General features: G+C 41.5%; 1 protein-coding gene across 2 annotated transcripts in view; it reads left to right on the top strand.

The window, feature by feature from the left end:
• Positions 1 to 19,672, top strand: part of tln2a (talin 2a) — a 101,785-nt gene that overhangs the window by 11,182 nt on the left and 70,931 nt on the right. For both annotated transcript variants that reach the window (XM_028570559.1, XM_028570654.1), the window contains exon 2: positions 14,001 to 14,048. The gene's annotated coding sequence lies outside the window, so the exon portion shown is untranslated. The remainder of the gene's footprint in view (positions 1 to 14,000; positions 14,049 to 19,672) is intronic.

The following is a 19,672-nucleotide window of genomic DNA, read 5'->3' on the forward strand; positions in this document are numbered from 1 at the left end:
GTGGCACTTAATGTATGACTGTTCCAATCATACCGACGGCGCTCCATCCCTTGGCCGAAATGTCTTTGTCTGGAACAGACTTTCTTACACTCCCCAGCTCCCTGCAAGCCACTGATGTTGCCTGTGGAGGTTGTAGAGTTTGAATAGACAGAGCTATATAAGGGAAACCATTCTTTGTTTATTAGTTAAGGGAGAGTACACGGGAGTGCTGCCAGGCCTCTCAGAGTAGAAAATGGGGACAGAAAGAAGAAGATGAAACACCACTCAGGCATGGTGTACTCTGCTATGTAGAGCTGTAAACATTTGCTCCTTTTTTCTTTTTAAGGCTTTTTAAGTCCCAAGCCATGATTGGTGCATCTGAACAGGGAGCGGTGGATTTTTGCAAATCACACCACAGGCTGTAGGTGGTGCCAGAGGAGACAGATTTTTGTTTTAAATTACCTGCTTCATGTAGTTCAGACAGTTAGTTTTATAAGTCTTACCTACTGCACCTTTTAATCAAGTGGCTGGAAATAGCCTTTATCTGTGCGCCGTGCTATAGGGAGTGTGTGATAATGCCACAATGTAAATAAAATACATTTGTTACATTAGCTGCCTCCCAGGGACTTTCTCTGGTGGATGTTGTCAGTAGAGTTATCTGCAGTAGACATAGTTGGAGAGAGGCCATCCACCTGCTGCTAGCTTGACATGTAGTGAAGCAATAATTGTGGTTTGGTAGTAGGTGTGTCTTGGTTGTAGCTTTAGTGCGTTTTAGGTAAGGAAACCTACAAACACGGCCTGCTAATAAAACATTTCACAATTTGAATTTAATATTTTTCTTATGCTTTCTTGGTGTGTGTGTGTGTGTGTGTGTGTGTGTGTGTGTGTGTGTGTGTGTGTGTGTGTGTGTGTGTGTGTGTGTGTGTGTGTGTGTGTGTGTGTGTGTGTGTGTGTGTCTATATTCGTGGGGTCCAAAAACCGGGAATACAGTATACTTGTTGGGTCTGACAGCTTTGTGGGGCCAAAATGCCACAACTTTAGAGAACTGTTTGAGGGTCAAGGGGCTAAATCTGTCTGAGGTCTCCATTTTTAAAACCTTAAAGGGGTGGTTCAGAATTTTGGACATAGGATCGCATTTCCCAAGTTAGCCAGCGTGTTATTTATCAGTGGAGACAGTTTTCAACACTTTTCATCCACTCCTTGTAGTTGCAGAGTTCGCTGGTGCTAGGCTAGCGCAAGTCAACAGTAACTGCTAGCCTGCCATTAAAAACAGTCTTACCCACTCCACAGTACACCCAATGCAAATAAATTATAACGCCAGACTATCGATGTAAATGTGTTGATTGAATAATGTTAGAAATAAAACTACCCTTGCATTACAATGCAATAGTTATACTTTGTTCCCTGTAGCTGGTAACCTAGGCTAGCGGTTAGCCCAGCCAGGTATCTACCAAGAGTGTAGCTATGCCGTTAGCTAACGTTGTTACTCTCCACAGTGCATTGAACTGTAACGTTATCTCCACTAACGTTGTCACTCTGAATCTATCAGTAGCAGCTAGGCTAACGTTATGAAAGGTGCTAGCTTTATTAGCTAGAGTAGCCTACCAAAAGTTATTAGTAGTTATTAGTATCAGTAGCTGTGGAACGCATTCGTTGTCAGTGACATGTGGTCCTTTTTAGATTGTGGGGTTTTTCAAAGTCGTCTGGTCTAAAATGATCACTACACATTTGCCACTTGAGTAGAGTCTCTGCCGGTGTCTTGATGTCCAAGCCAGCAGCAAGAAGCCACAGTTGGTTCCTTTCTGGATCTCCCAATGGAAATTTGTGGAAACTTTGTGGTACCCATCTGTTTGGTTTATTTTTACAATGTCTAAATGCACACTGAAACACCATGTTGCCTAGTCCTTAGTTTCCAATACAATGCTTCAATACCAATGTACTACTAGGTGTCCCGACTGGAGTGAGCTTCTCTGTTTAATTTTCGCCGCAGTACTACTAACCTGAGCAAAGTAAAATTCCGCCGCTGCTGAGAAACTAGTCCCTCAAAATGTAATGCGATCATTGAGATGCAAGGGTAGTTTTATTTCTAACGTTCTATCAACAGACATTTACATCGATAATCTGGCGTTATAATTTATTTGCCTCGGGTGAACTGTGGAGTGGGTAAGACTGTTTTTAATGGCAGGCTAGCAGTTACTGTTGACTTGCGCTAGCCTAGCACCAGCAAACTCTGCAACTACAAGGAGTGGATGAAAAGTCTTGAAAACTGTCTCCACTGATAATTAACACACTGGCTAACTTGGAACTGAGGTCCTATGTCCAAAATTCTGAACCACCCCTTTAAATGTGACCATCTCTCGATGGAAAACGCATAATGTAAACTAGCTTTAACTTGCTGGTGTTTTTATTTGTGTTGGATTAATAAAAAGCAGGGGATTTGATGCCTTATAAGTACTATATATATATGCTTATTTTCCGAGGCCGCTGTCTGCAAATAGTTGCATAATCATTTCTGTCCCAGTTTGAATTTAATTGAGATAATCCAGTATAGGTCTTTTCTGCTCTGCCAATTTAAAATAAGATTTTATAGTAATCTTCTGAGCTTAAAGTTGGTGTGCACAGTGTTTCATATCGAAGTGTCTATGGGGAGCTTGTTCTCCAGCTGGCAATGAGACAAATGCTGCATTGTCAGATTCCTCTCTTTAGAAGGACTCAGGCGTTTTTGTCTTTTGGACTCAGGGTAGAATACCAGCCTTGTCCTCAGTTGGGTTACTTATCTCTCTGTGCAGTGCACACCCTCATGGAAATTACTTGGAGGGGCATCCCCACCCACCCTTCCCCTCCTTCAACGACAACACCATTAAATGATATCTCTCCTTTTTAGGACAGAGTTCCCTATTTGTTGCTTATACTGTTAAAGTCAGGCATCCTCTCAATTTGCTACAAGATTATCTGTGATTGTAAGGCTGGTATAGGAAAATACCAGGTGGCGGCAAATGTATTGCTGGCCGCTCTCTGTAGGGAATGATCTCGCAGAGACTCAGTGCTGGTTTTGAATTGGCAACATGTGTTAGTAGGATGGTGGATTCAAACGTCATTTACAAGTGGCAGATGGGAAATGGGATTTTACTTTTTGATCGGTTTTCCCTGATATCAAGTGCAGCTTGTTCCCTGATTTGAGTTCTGTCAACTGTGCTGCCAAGCCTTTTACTTTCATGCAGCTGTGGGAGCATGTGAACACTCCTCAGCAACCTGGCCTCATTGTGCATTTGGACATGCATGCCGCAACTTTCCTTAACCCCAAAGGGCTGTTTCAAAGCAGACTACGCTTCCAAGAAGAAGACATGCACTTGTTTTTCAGTTGTTGTATTTTTGTGAGTGGATGCAGAGGTGGCACTTGGCATGCTGCCTTTGTAGGTGTTATTAGGCAGGTAGACAGATTTTAACAGAATATAATTTTTTTTTTTTTTTTTTTTTTTTTTTTGGAAAATCTGTTTATTTGCTTTCCTGCTGAGAATTAGAAGAGATTGATACACTCATATCTCCATTAAAGCGGCTATAATCAATATATATTCAGGATGGATCACATCACTACTGGTATTTGAAAGGGGTTGCTCGTAGTAATGAACCCCACAACGTTATAGGGACTTTCAGCTCAGTTGTTTTATTTTATTTTTTAAATCATGGTGGGAAGTGTATACAAAGCTTAAACATGTTGTTGTTATTGTTGTCACTTTTTGGGCAACATTTTTGGATTTGTTGGAGTTGAAGTTAAATCACTGTAGTAATCCCAGCATTCTGCATTCAGCATGCATTGCATTCATAGTGCTGCTGGTCTGCTCCTTCCCTCCTGTCCCTGACTTTGGTGCGGTTGTGGTATTCCTGCTGAAAGATAAGCTGTCCTGGAATCAGCCCCAGTCCGCTGACCTAGCAGGAAACGGCAGCAACCGTCCCCCACCTTGCCTATCCACCCCCCCTCCTCCTCCAAACGTCAGCTCAATCCACCACCACGTGTTCCCTCTTTATCTCACTCACATTTTTTTTTTCTTTTTCTGCCACCTAAATCTACCCATCTCTTAGTTTCTCTCACCTCAATCTCCCTTTCACCACCCTGCAAGTTCTCTCCTCAACCCCGCGGCTAGCAAGCATGTCAACACCTTGACTGCAACCCAGTCACAGGGATGAAATGACACAGGTCGCCTTGCTGTGGGCTGTAAATCAGCACACACACATCTGGTAAATGGATGAAGGGGGGTGTATTGATGGACAGAATATTCACACTACCTGCTTGACATTTTGAATTTTTTTCATTGCTTCCGTCTGGGTATCTAAAAAATGGACTCCTCGTGCATGATTTGTGATGACTGGAAAGAGGTCAACTGACTTCATTTAGCTGGAGTTTAGTAGCACGGTCACTTGCCTGCGAGGATGCATCATGAGAAATAATTGGCCTGAGAATGTTTATGTGCAGTTAAAATGGTTTACTACAATGCCATAGGAGAAAAATCAACTGTAAAGAGGGTTTTCTCTCTCTGTGTGTGTGTGTGTGTGTGTGTGTGTGTGTGTGTGTGTGTGTGTGTGTGTGTGTGTGTGTGTGTGTGTGTGTGTGTGTGTGTGTGTGTGTGTGTGTGTGTGTGTGTGTGTGTGTGTGTGTGTGTGTGTGTGTGTTCTCTAGAGCATGCCATTGCCATCTGACTCCCCAAACAATGCAGAGTATTTAATGTATGAGGTGACTGGGGAGCGGCTCCTGCCTGCTCCTAACAATAGAACTGACAAGCAAGGGGCCAGGCTTTCACTTTGCAGACAGCATGAAAAAAGAAAATTGGGGCTTGGAGTCGCTGGATTGTTCACCCACAATAGGCAACCGCAACCCTGTAAGGCAGTTTACCTCCCATGTCATGTTTTTCTTCTTCTTCAATGCCCCTGAGCCTCTGCCCAGCCACCAGACTGCTTTTTAATTGGTTCTCCTGCCTGCCGGTTGGCCTACCTGCCTGGAATTCTTATCGACTTGCCCCGGAATAACTTAACTTTTCAGATGGGATTGGGAAGTGTCACACTTAGAAAGGCACTCATCCATTATAAAAAAAACTTGACTGCAAAGGCTGCTAATGGAAAAGATAAGGAATGGCAGAGCACTGCTTATCCTAATTAAAATGTATGTCATTCCATATAGCGGTTGACTAAATTGGGTTTTGGAGGCCAAAGCGGCTATAGCTACAGTAGCAGACAGTTAAATGTCTGCTCGCAGCTGTCCAATGAGCGGATTAGAGGACTCCCATATCTTTTGTGGCCGAGATGCTAAAGAAGATTAGGTCGGTAGCTCATGAAGAGGGCCGGCCCGTTCTAATCTGCAGTACCGCCAGAATGAAGACTCTGCCTTTTAAACTGGGCTTTAATGATTTATTGTATCTTGTAAAGGATGTACTCGTCTCTGTGGCTGCATGTGTTTTTTATAGGCTCGTTTGTTAGGATGAGTTTAAAGAGTGAGGACATCAGCCCCCCCCCATTTGTGCCAGCCATCACAAGAGGCAACCCATTGTGTTGTAAAATGTTGCCAAAAATGTAGTTGTTTTGTCTAATCAAGTCAATTACTGATAGTAACTTATGCAACTCCTAGTTACAGTTCTTAGTTTATTTTCACATCCATGTCCGTGGTGTCGGGGTTAATGCAAAGTGACCAGGCAGTCTAACAAGAGCACAGCGGTATCTATCATACTCAACGGTGGAGCATGAAAGTGGTATTTGATTCAAGCTGCTCTGCTATGCCGCGACTGCTTGGCAGCTGGTGGTTTCCACGACCACCATGGCCTGACTGAAACATGGGACGAGGTCCCAACCTCAGTAGGCTTCCCTGGAAACCTTGTTTAGAGTAGATTGGGGGTCTCCGATCGTTCATTTAAGTTATTGTTTCAATTCAATGGATTTTTAGATTTAATAAAGAGGGAATTGGCTTGAGCTTGCTGAGTGTGAAATAGCATGTGGTGGTGTTCAGTGTCATGTAAAGCCAGTCCTGCTGAGTGGCATCCTCACCTTTTTGATGACAGTTACAGTTTAGCCTCTTATCCCTCAGCTCTCTGTTTTCTTGTGAAGGCTGCTCTGTTCAGCTCTTTAAATGGTGGCAGAGGGAAGGAGTTCTCTGACATGACCTGCCTTTCAGGGTCAAACATTTTAAGGGAATTCTCCAGGGCGGCATTTCTCCTGGGGAAAAGTGCTGGTTAATGAATAACATAAAGGAAATGGGTGATAATGCACAACAAGTAAAACATTTGGTTGGAAATGCTGGCGTTAATGGCGAGTAGAATTGTCAACCGCCCTCCAAATCTTGCTAATGTATCGTAATAAAAGGTGCTCATGCTGACATTATAAACTCTTTCAATGGTTAATGGATTTTTGTTACAATCAGTAAATTTAAATTTCCTCGATAAATGCAGTCTTTTTGTTTCAAAGTAATTGTCAGCTAGGGATATGCTTTTACCATTCTCGGTTGTTATTGTATGATGGCTGCTTTGAGGATGGTGTGGCGGGGCAGACTCACCATCATTTCATGTAGTGCTACAGAGGAGAGGAACATTTGTAAATGCAATTTCCTTGGACTATTATTGCAGCACAGGCTTCAGAAAGCTATCACTTGAAATGGTATGGAAATTTGTTTTAAAATAGTCAGTGGAATATAAGGCAACATCCTTTCCTAACCTTGTGGTATAAAAATAAGTTGTCCAGAAAAAAAACATATTTCATACTGAATTCCAGCGTTTCGGCTCCAATGGCAATTAACTGAAGACAAATATTGTTTTGGTTTTTTTTTTAAACCTTTTTTTTATGCTTATCAGAGAGCCTATGTAACTGTCTCCCTTCATTTTGTCTCACATTAGTTTGCAGTGTTTAGCCACAGGGCAGTAGCACACTCACACAGGGGCCCCCTCACAAGCTAAACAACCTGAGTGTAAACCAAATGTAAACACATTGTTGCCTCTCTACTCCTACCCCCAACTTGGCTGGATGGGTTTGATTGACTGGGAGTCGGCCTGAAGAGGGACGAGGGTCTGTGTAATTGAATTAGTAGCTGTGCCCCCCATTCTCTGGAAGAGCAGGACTAATCATTGAGAATCTTTGCCCTGCCAAGGGAGTGTCGAATAGTTGCCTTGTATAGAAGAGAGACAAGAGTCTGTCTCTCTCTCTCTCTCTCTCTCTCTCTCTCTCTCTCTCTCTCTCTCTCTCTCTCTCTCTCTCTCTCTCTCTCTCTCTCTCTCTCTCTCTCTCTCTCTCTCTGTGATTTCCAGAGATTGTCTTTCTACCTAGACCAGATAAATGGTGCGTCTGGACACAGGGCTCCTGATTCCTTAACCTCTGGGGAGGCTATACAACAACTGTGTGTGTGTGTCTGTTCGCATGTGATGCAAAGCGACAGCTGTTCTCCAGATGTCCTCAAGTCCCCCCCCCCCCAAAAAAAGGGAAAAAAGAACTCATGAAAGAGAACCTAAACCCCAGAGAGGTATTGATGAGCCTCGGGGAAAATGTACTGTAGTTAGCTATTTGTTCACTTGTGAGTCACATTAGGTCTTCATTCATTTAGGACCTAGTTTCACTGTGTGTGGGTGTTAACAAGCCTGTTGTTTGGCATATAGGGAAATTAATATTATGAAAGCGCATGCATTTTTATATATTCCTTTATTTCTCCCAGCTGAAACAATTCATTGATTGAATCAATTAGGGGTGTGACGAGACACTCGGCTCACAAGAAGAGAAGAGACATGAGATTGTTTTAAAGCTACATTGTGTAAGAATTTCTCCCATTTTGTGGTGAAATTGTATATGACAACCAACTGAATATTACTTTCTAGTAATAGTGTAATGTTTACAGCGTAGGAGAGAAGCAATGGATTTTGTGTTTTTTAATATTTATCTGAGCAGTATGAACAATCGTGTCAATGAAACCGAAATTAGCTCTTAGTATCTCCATCGTTTACACGCAGCTGTTCTAGCTGTAGTCTGTGTTACAACTCCATTACGTGAGTTGTCTGCCAGGGAAATCGCGACTCATATGATTACGTTCATGTTACAAGGTAGACAATCCTTTTTCATCATTGACGTGAGGAAAAGTATCCTAGACGTCTTTCTAGCATTATGCACAACCATGCTATAGTTAGTCAAGCAACTATAAAACTTTGAATTTACACAAATAGGCAGAATTAAATTTTGAGAAGAAAGCAGGCAACTTCGGTGTCCCTTTTTTAAAATCCTTACTCCTTATGAGCTCTTTCCATCTTGGAAAAGCCACTCCAATATTAACTTTGGTCTTGTTGCTTTGCCTGTCGCGTTGTCGTTTTAATTTACTTGGTGACTCCGTTACATTTCCTTGAGAATAGGCGTGATCCTCCGTCTTCAACAGGCTTTCAAATCTGCCGGCAGTCGCGAGTAATATTCTCCCCCTCCCTGGTATTTATCACGGTGCCACCGAGTGTAAAAGCGTAACAGGCGGAGGTATGTCCCTCTTTGGCTAATGTATTTTAAAGATGGAGGCGCTACATGGCTGCCTCCATTCGAGCGACTCGCTCGTATGTATTCTGAATTAGAGATGTTCCGATACCGATACCAGTATTGGTATCGGCTCCGATACTGCCTAAAACGCTGGTATCGGTATCGGGAAGTACTGGAGTTAATGCTCCGATCCGATACCACGTAATAAAGCCCTAAAGAAAATCTATGTTAAAATAGATTATTTATGTTCTTTTTCTGTTATAACTGACTGTCAAAGTGGACAATAAAAGAAAGTTCTGTGGCATTCATGGTTTGTGTTTGTTCATGTTTCACAAAGATAGAAATAATATCACATCCATACAGGGATAGTAGTATACAGCTGTTAAAACATAATAAAATATATGACACACTGGTATCGGATCGGTACTCTGTATCGGGCGATACACAAGTTCAGGTATCGGAATCGGTATCGGGAAGCAAAAAATGGTATCGGGCCATCTCTATTCTGAATGAATCTGAATGGCAGATTCTACGCGTATATGTGAATACTTTGAAGTAATTACACGTGAATGAGCACATATTAGACAGCCAGTTTGCAGTCAGTGAGTACCCAGACAGTTGCATACAGTTTAAATAGGAACTATTTATTCCGTAGAAAATGGTTCCAGTTAAAGGTGTTCATGGAAAGACAAGTTGCTGTTGAGCTTTTTTTTTTTATGTGTTGAGCACCTCAAACATGGTTAGCAGGATGGTAGCAGAACTACAATGGATAAAAACTAAACTAACTGCATGGTTTGACGCCTAGAAATATATTCCAGGTTCCTTTCTTTTTCTTCCACAGCAACCATTAGGTATTGATCAAACGAAAACCGGAAACAAGAAAACATCAATATTCCCTGTTATCCAGGTCAGTGAATGACTACTCTTTGATTTCCTTTCGGGTAGAACCCCCTCATTTTTTGATGCAGGATGGGATCATTGCTGCAAGACTTAGTTCCCCACGGTCTGCATTGCTATTGAAAATCTACTGCAAACTCATTACGCACACAAACACAGCGAGAGCATGTGGTTTGTGTTTATATAGATGGAGTTTATAAAGATTGTTATTGGGAGCGGTGCACTGCTGAGAACTGGTGTCATTAACTTGCTCTCGCTGTAACATTAGTGAAATAGTAGCTAAAATATGCAATAAAAAGGTAACCTCTGCTTCACACAGGTTGGAGGAAATATGAATGCTTACTTATACAATTTTGCATGTTTTGTATGTTATGTTATGCACATTAACTAGTAGTGTTGCATGGGTGCACACTCAAGTAATTTTTCTTGAGGCTGAAAAGCTCAATATGATGAGTGCAGTCCTAGACAGGTGGCTCCCAGTGAGAGGGCGGTGGGTAATGAGTCCCCTACCACACACACCACCCCCCCCCCACAGCTGCATTTATTAAGCCTAGATCCCACGGACCCATTTAGCTAATTGCATATCTGGGTCTCCTTCTTATCCATGAAATCGCAGAAGACACCAGACAATTAGTGGGCTTTGGTCAGTCTGCGCCACAAGGCTTTAGCTGTGATGTTTGCCATGATTTCAGACTTTTAATCCCTTGCTAAAGACAATTGGAAAGCAGCAGCAGCAGCATCATCATCCTCATCCTCGGTTTGTTTTCCTCTTGGTGTTGCTCCTCAAATTTCACCCCGTTTCCCTGTAGCATTTGGTTTCATTCCTGCAGTGTGGTGAAGCTGATGTAGGAGAGGTGAAATGATTGCATTGTCCTTGATACTAATGTTTAAAGCCGAAGGAGGTGGCCACAGAGATGGTTATGTCCCAGCAGAACGAATGCACTGAGCCAGTTGTCATAGTAATGTGGACTAAATTAAGGAATGTTTGACCAGATCCACATTTTGGATGGATTTTAGACTATTATAAGCGTGTGTACGGGAATATCTTTTAACGTTTTTCAGCCCAGGATCATGAGACGCAGGATTTCGTTTGAAATTTGTAACGGGCTTGGATGATGTTATAATTAGGGTCAGTGGAGTCAAAAAGTTAAAGGAGTAGGTTGACATTTTGGGAAACACTTATTTGCTTTCTTGCCTAAAGTAAGATGAGAAGAAGGAAACCACTCACACATTTCTCTGCATTAGATATTAAGCTACAGCACGCACATGCCCAGTGTATGTGAAGGGTCATGTGATATGTGTTGTCCGACGTGTTAATATGGACAGAGATCTTTTTATTTTTATTTTTTTGGATTATTTTTTCGGGCATTTCAGGCTTTCATTTCCATAGGACAGCTGAAGATATGAAAGGGGAGAGAAAGGGCCGCCGGTCGGAGTCGAACCCGCGGCCTCTGTGTCGAGGAGTAAACCTCTATATATACGTGCGCCTGCTCTACCAACTGAGCCTACCCGGCCACAGACGGAGATCATTTCTGATACGGATTTTAAACGCTTGTATGGACAGAGATCAATTTTGTTTTAATAGGCCATTTTTAAAAATGAAAACGTAGTAGTGTGGATGTAGCCTGAGCACCCAGCCGCCGTTAGGCTGTGTGTGGGAGGGTTGCTTAGTGCCGTAACTGTGTGCAATATAGAAATTAGGTTAATATGGTGACTTCAAATTAATGTTGTGGATTGGTGGCTATGTTTTTTTTTTTTTTTTTTTTTTTAAATTACACACACACACACACGTCGCCACTTTGACCTGTGTGTAATCCAGCTGTGTTGATGGTGCGAGATGTTGAGAAGTCATAGTGGGCAGTTTATTAAAGCTTTATTAAAGCCTCATTTTGGGGGCTGGAGCACAGTGTTTCTCAGGCAGGCACCATATTGTCTGACCTGTCCCCACTCTGTCCTCCTCTGCACTGTGATTAATGAAAGTGCAGGACCGACAGAACAATGAAGTCTCCAGTGGCATATTGTGCTTCTAAAGATTGCCAGTAGCGATGTGCCCCCGCGCCCCACCTCTCACCAGAGGAGTTTCCCCTTTCTCATTCAATTTTTCACCAGGCTTATTTCCTGTCATTTTTTTTGGTGTGAACAGATTTGACAAGAGTTAATCTAACAAGATATACTGAGTCAATTTAGATTTTTAAGCAAGGATTTACTGATTTACGGTCTGAGATGTCTCCCACTGCTAGGTGGTTTCCTAAACTAAACACATTGCATTTTGCTCAAAGCAATGCCCCTCAGGCTCAGAGAAGACAATTATAGGAATGCAAATGTCTCTTTAAGTTGTGTGAGATAAGGTTTACACGTTTTGTTTAATTTGGGTGCTCATGTTTATTTTCCTGGAAGCAATAAAAGCTTAGCATTTCCCCTTTTGTTACATTATTTTCAGCTCTGTGCAGAGATTCCTTTCCCGCTGTGTTGTTTTGATCTGTGAGAAAGTTTCCCTCTAATGTTTTGATGTGGGTTTAATATCACTGGATCACAGATCTTTGTACTTACAGTTTGAGCAAACAGATTCCTTGAAATGTCAGTTCCTGTTGTCTTTCAAATTTAAAGGGGAACTCCACCATCATGTCATTACACACCAACATCTGTTGGCCGGTCTTGTGGAGTACTACTGCTTGTGGAAAAAATAGTATTGCCTAAAGTTATTTGAGGCAATGTCGATTTGGAGCTGAAGACTACAAGTCTGCGAATTTAACAAATGTGTGGGTGTGGAATTAGAAAGAAATGAGCCTACCGGATCTTTGTAGTGCGTCCCCTTATCACAATGTAGCTGTTTTGGATTTGAACCTCTAAGCTTACATTGTTTGGAATTCTTTGCTTTTGGAAGGATTCATTGATGGATTAATATGCTACCGTCCTGTTTTCCTGTGACCAATACTTAATACTATCGCACCTTTGCCGTGTGTGAAAACAAATCACGTATGACTAACGCAACATTGCTTACGGGACAGTGTTGTCGAGTGTTGGTGAGCGTTGGTGTAACTGCAGAGTGTGCACAAGCTCCTGAGGGAGAGAGGACCTGCACAACAGTGAGAGCCTGCAGTGTGTTGCTTTTCCCTCCAATGATCCACCTTGAGTGTCTCTCACTTGTCCCCAATCAGTCTCTCCAGCATGTCAGCTACAGCCCATGTCAGTAACTCTGGGTGAGGGCATTACTCTGTACTGCTTGGCCAGGTGTAATAACCACAGACTGTTAAAAATAGGTAATAACCCACACTGCATAACCTTAAACCCCAAAAGGCTGTGCTCTTATCGCTCCCTGAAGAACGAGAAAATAAAAGTGCTGGCGGCTGTTCGTTTGTTCATGCTGCTCTGTGGTTGTGTGGCCAGGGCAGGATAAGTCTTTTAGAGCACAGTGGGGTCATTTTGAAAGCTTCCATACCTGAAGTGCAATGGGTCACAATAATCTGAGTTTGAGCGAGCTGAATGTAGCTGATACGATCAACTAAAAAAATGCCTGGAGTTGTCTTGATTAAAAATGCTGTGTGTAAAGTGCCTTTGCCTCCACCAGTATAGGGCACCTGATTTAAAGGTCCAGTGTGTAACATGTTTAGTTGTTCATTATCAAAATATGTGTTGCCCATTCACAAACTTGTCCTTTTTCATGAATATTTACCACCACCGTCAATTCCAGGTATTCATTTGGGCTTGAAATTTTACGTTTACATTTTCATTTGCATGAACTGGGGTAAACGCGCCATATCCATTAGCCATCTTGAAATACGTTAGCCGGTGAGGGACATACAGGACATACTGCTCCGCCTTTTGTGTTTTTGCTGTCACATGATAAACTCACAGGTGCTGCTAATGGGTATCGTAGCTCCCCGGCCCTGGCAAGTTTGAAGAAGGAAACATGGAGGACCATAGGTATTCAAATCCAAATTTCAGGAACAGGAGTCTTCTTCTTCACCCAGAAAAATAAAAAGGGTATTGAAAAGAGCAAGAGACCGGCTTTTTGAAGCGTGAAGCCTACCGTAGCTGTAATATGTACTTTGAACTGCGTGCTGCGAGAGAGTTGATTGCAATATATGAGCTCAATGCTGGATGGGAGAAATTCCTACATATTGGAACTTTAAGTTCAACCACCAATAACAAGTTAGAAATGTTCAGTGTAGTTTGTGTTGAATTATTATTAACAATGCAATCATATTATGATATTTCAGTATTTAATAATTTATATTCTTCCTATACTGTATGTTCCAGTCTGCTTAGACAAACCTTATTTGCATTGGTGCATTGATACAGCTGAATGCAACATGTTTCTGTGTTTGAACATGCTTTTTGAATTTGCAGTCAGCCACTTTACCAGCTATAATTGGCTCCTTATTCTATATACTAATTAATTTGCATTTCTTCATTTTGCATTCACTTATCCACATGTGCTGCCACATTTGGCATAGCTACAGTTACAATTATCAAAAAATATAGTACTGAGCATTTTGTGCCTGGATATCTACGGAGAAGGAACACTACTATGTGGGATTCATTTCTAATATTTGAATTAAGAGGAAAGATTGTAATTATCGTTATATGTAAAGCTACATATTCTGTACATTTCTCTCACACATGTCTGCCATTTCTCATTTCAGCTGTGAAGATCAGCAGACATCCAAGGCTGCGTTTTCCTCAGCAATAAGGTAAGAAGCGTGTGTGTGTGTGTGTGTGTGTGTGTGTGTGTGTGTGTGTGTGTGTGTGTGTGCACTTGCACATGAAAGAGAAGTAGCTGAAAATATGTGATTTGGCTTTTCATGAAATTGAATTAAACTGTGAAATCAAACATTTGAATAATTGTAAGAGAAACATTGCACTTTCAATGTTATTTACCTCGTGTTGACACAGACTTGGAGCCATTTAAATCTTGCCAGTTATCCAGCCCTGGAACAATCCCGGAAGTGGAAAGCGAAGCATATAGACTGCATTAGGTATGGCTGGTAACATACCACTGTACTAGAGGTGTTCTATGTTGCATCAGTGGAGTACAATTCCATGTGACTGCTCTGTCGTCTGCTATATGTTTGTCTTGCCAAGACTCATCGGGATAAGGACTAGTTTCCAGCTGCCAGGGCACCATATGGAAGTATACTGTGAAAGAGTTGAAGCCTGGTATCTTTCCTCAGGATAGTTTTTTGTCCTGCAGGCTCTTTGCTTTTTCCCCTACTGCTCTTAATTGCAGCTATGGTTTCTCTGTATTTTCTCGCACTTCTAGTTTGAGGTTTTGTCGGTTTCCTTTTTTCTGTCTTTATGGTTCACTCTCTTACACTCGCTTACACAATCACACAAACGCAGTGAAAGCAGGGTGTTAGACCTGTGTCATACAGTATGAACGTCACTTCGAGAACTCGTTCTAAAGTATAATGCCTCCTGCATCCTACTGTATTAGTCCTTGGAGCTGTTGAGACTAAACCATCCACTTTGTGTTTGCCCAGCAAGCGGAGTGTATGTAAGCCAGACAGACCACCTGGTTTAAAGCCAGGTGCACTACCATGTGATCGCTTTTGTGGACACAAAATACGTTGCTAATGACTTTTAGATAATTAATGGAAGTTCATAGAATTTGTAAAAAAAATAAAGTGTGTGCGCCTGAACATCAGCATTTCTCCATGACCGTATAAAGTGATGTACATTTTCAAGCTGACTCAGTGAGCTACTTTCAGAGGGCAATTACAGTAACTAGCAGCATCTGGTGCCCAGCCTCTCACTGTTACCACGCTCCACTCCACAAATGAGGTTTACAGTTGCTGTGCGTTTTAGTTTTCCACCGATTAATGACCTCTAATGTTGATTTGTCTCATGCCATGCTTCAATAACCGCCAGATCTCAACTTAATCGAATGTGCGTTGAGTCCAGCTGAAATCTAATGAGACGACGGGTTAAATATTGGTTTTTGGAAGTAGTAAAATGTAAGCAATCCTTTGGTTTGTCCTTTTGTATGTGTCTGCTGAAAAGAGCTTCTTTTTCCCTTTTTTGTATTTGACCGTGTTTAGCATCGCTGCAGGTGGTCTGGAAAGCACAGGCCAGAAAACGGATCTGTGGTCTACAGTGTTTAAAATATAGACTGTATAAAATAGGCTTGAAACCAAACATAATGTGTTTTTAAGGGTGAGAAATAACCTGCAATTCTGACAGCACTTAAAAAAAAGAAGAAATGCGTTACATTTTAAAAGGGTGCCATGTTCTGTGTTTCATGCTGTGGAATGCAGTTCAGGCTGTTGAGTATTTCCGTCTTTGTTAACCTCGTATCTCAACGTTAACGTTTCCGTAAATGTACAGTGGAAGTCTTGTACATATTTAGCTCTTCCCCTGAATCTGTCATGTCTAGCCTCAGCCAGTCGTCTACTGTCCAGTAAATCTGTTTGCTCACAGCTGATTGGTCAAGCATGGCCTGAGTTTATGAAAATGTGGTGAGACAAAACAATGGAAGTAATTCTGGTTTCTATATTTACAGTATAGTTTCTGTTGTTCTGTAGTTTTTAAAAGCATTCTTGGGCTAAAACTATTTTTGTTGAAATGCATGTTGTCCTGTACACTTTTTCCATGGATAATTTTGAAATTGGCCACTTTTTTCTATTGCTTTTGTTCATCAATGAATAATCCATATTCTTCTTTTGGAGCACATTGTCTGCTTTACCTTTTTGTTTAGGATTTTTGCTTTAGTAGAATGACAAGGAAGCAGTCTGACCTGGCAGCAAATCAGCTTTCTATAATTTACCAATCTTGGAAGGAGTTCAATTATGGTCACACATGCTGTAGCGCCTCATTCGTTTTTTTTGGAAACTAAACTACTAAGAGCTCTGCTATTGATGGGCAGCTGCGAACCTAATTTTGTTACCTATTAACACTAATAGAATTATTTGTCACTGTTGCAGGCATAATTTTAGCTTTATTTCCTCAACCAAGAGGAATAAAACATTTAATTGAAACTGGAACATGATTGTGTCTCTAGTTACGGAAAGTATAATTACAATGCAAGTAGGTTTATTGCATTTTAAAGATCCCAAATGTGAGGGGTGGTGTTTGTTTCTGGGTGGTTGTTTACCGTCAGCCACTTTCTTTCCAACTTGAATAATTAATTGTATAGATCTTTTTAAGTGCAACTAAACGGCTCTGCCACGTTTTCTCTAAATAGTTCCATTCCCCAGCCTGACCGATCTCATGTTTAGACGTTCCTCAGAGAGTGTATTCCTCTGGACCTGGGCCAGCAGGCCCCAGCCAAGATCGACTCTGCAGTCATTTTCTGCAAACTGGGACTGCACCCAGATTCAAACTCAGTGGGGCTGCAAGAGGATAAAAATCGACGTAACGGATCATTGAACATTTTCATTATGAATATTTTTTACTATGTAGTCTTAACTGTTGTCACAGTAGACATTTAATACTGTATAAAAAAAACAGACATTAAATATCTTTGGCTGCAATGTGTTGAACCATGGGAATCATGTGCATAGATATGTACAAGCATGGTCGTGGTTGAGAGTGACGCAGACTTTATTAACTATTGATTGTAAAGGCAGCAGTCGCATCTTACTGTGACCTGATGTTGTGGAATTATTGAGTCAACACAGCAGCATCATTTAGCAGCCCTGTTGCATGCAGTTAGTAAAGGTCTATTTATCAGAACCTGGTGACAACTCGGTCTGTTACTCGGCTCTCTGCGCTGACTTTTTATGGACTTAAAGGATGTGGTTAATCCGTCAAGTGTTCCCTAAACAAGCTCTGCTGTACTTGACAAACAAGGAGATGATGTCACACATAGCAGAGCACACCTAAAACCTACTTGCTTGACACAGTTAGACATTTCCTTTCAAGCTTCTAGGACGTGATTGATTCACAACATTCTGGGTCAAGTATCAGTTAAAAGTACACAGCGCTATCCCGATTAATCACAAGAATTCTCGTTTAATTCTGTTTCACATGGCAAACCAATTATTTAGTGCAGCTCCTAGTTGGATATGAAATATTAGTGATGGCAGGACAAGGGGGCATCAGGGCTGCGACGTGACTAATCATTCAGTGTGTATATTATTTATTTGATGGTCTTGGCGCCTCTTAACCAAGCCTGGAACATGACTAGCTCTTGACCACAAGTTACTCACTCATTCTTGACTCTTCCAAGCTATCGCTGCATTCCTTCCACCGACAGACATTTTACTGGTAAGCAGTGATCATACCTCCTGGTGGGGGTGACCAAGGCCATCGACCAAGGCCACCACCACAGCAGCTGGCTGGGACCATTGCAGTGAATCACCTGTTTTTTCCTGGCAGGGTGGCCGTCCCGTCGAGAGGGTTGTGTAATCCCAGATGCATCAGAGCCAAATATTTTAGAACAGGCCTCAGTGTCTAGAAACACATTGGCCTCCCTGGCATTCAAATATAAGCGGCTACCATGGGTCTCCCCTCTGGATTTTTTTTCTGTCCTCAAATTATGCCTGTTTTTATGCGCGATGAAACAAACCAGTCAAACAGCAAACCGCCTGGCCCTGATATTTTTGCAATGAGAGGTTTATATAATATATCAATATAAATTAGACCACTTTTACAACCAACAAAATCAAAAAATGTTCTTGGGCTAGAAGCCTCTGAAATAGAAATTGGGTATGTATAAGAGGAAATCCGATTCTTAATAATGGGCCAATATTGGCCTGATATTGATTGACACAGTCATATCCTTTTTATTTTTGACCTGCTTATTTTAGTATTTTTGAAGTATTATCATGTTTAACACTCCTTATACCTGCAACAGTTTCAATACTTTAATGTAGCATTACTGACTCCAACTAATGGCATGATTCTCACTATCTCTATCCACATCTGATTCTAACCTCAGATTCAAATAGATTTTAAAAGCAAATATGATTCATCCATACTGCATTCAAATTGGTCTTCATTCTGCAGAAGGCAGTGAAATTATTATTGAGGAAACGGCCTAGACTAAATCTTAGTCTGACAGCCTGAATTATCCCTGACCTTTAAACTACACCAGAAAGTCCCACAAGCAAGACAATTCCCTCAGTAACTGTTAAACGAACACCAAAGCACAGAGACTATGTGGACCTTTAGTACATGGCAGGTTTTATTGATTCCCCATCCCCTTATAATTTGCCCAAGCAACATCAGGGTCTAGGGATGTTTATGTGACATGGGTACAGACGGCCAAAAACGTCTGACTAACAAAACAACTAGTTTGCCTAACAAAGGTCTCTGCCTCAGCCCTTTTTTGAGCCACACTACAAAAACGCTAAAACACATGCTGGAGTGCTGCTGGCTCTTTGATTAGCACATGAACTTGGGGGTAAAGCAGGAAAGAAGAAGTATCTTTTTAAATAAGTAAAAGCAGCAATGCCATAATGTAAACCAACCCACTCCATTACAAGGAAAAGCATTGTAGAAATACAGATGTTGCAGCAGCAAAACATACAAAAGTGAGACTATTTGGTGAATAATAACCTCTGCTGCTACAAAGTATGAGCGTTCACCCCATGTTGGCTGAGTCCTGCAGTGGCGCAGGTTCGAATCCGACCTGCTGCCCTTTGCTGCGTGTCATCCCCCCCATCTCTCTCCCAATTTCCTGTCTATCCGCTGTCACTACTTATTAAAGGGAAAAGGCCCAAAAAATCATCTTAAAATGGGCAACTTAAAGCAAATGCTGAATATATGCACAACACATCAGCTAATAGCTTTAATCCACAAATATATCAAGCAACAAATATCAGTTAATCTCTAGGATTATCTCATATCCATGCTTTATAACAGATCAGATATTAGTCAGGCTACAACCAGTCTCTGTTACCATGGCAACCTGTATTTGAACACATCCTCAAGTGGCAAAAGAGTAGTCAGAGTAATGTTAAAGGCTGAATCTATAAGGTACTCTAAGTGGGGACAAAAACAAAGCAATGTTCTTTAAAGGAATACTGAAATGTGGGAGTGAGTAAGGGTTGTAATAGAAGATTAACTTGTGAGTGGTGGCTCATGAATGCATAGTCTCTCACTGCCCCCTGTGTTTTTAAGTGCCAAGAGAGAGAATGTGGTTTGGCTTCAGATTTCAAATTGATTCCCTTCTCCGGTGAAGAGGCTGAATTGATCCCAGGTCCATCCCTCTCTCGTGGTTTATACCTTCAGCTTGGAGACACTTAGAAATCTAGGAGACCGTTCTTTCCCTTTTCATGACCTTGATAAAACAACAACAAGGCACTAACAATAAATTACCACGTTAGGTGCGACTCTATACCGTATTATGTTGAATGAGGCATTACCAACAAGC

The sequence above is a fragment of the Perca flavescens genome, chromosome 1 (genome assembly GCF_004354835.1).
Source record: "Perca flavescens isolate YP-PL-M2 chromosome 1, PFLA_1.0, whole genome shotgun sequence".
NCBI classification, from domain to species: domain Eukaryota; kingdom Metazoa; phylum Chordata; class Actinopteri; order Perciformes; family Percidae; genus Perca; species Perca flavescens.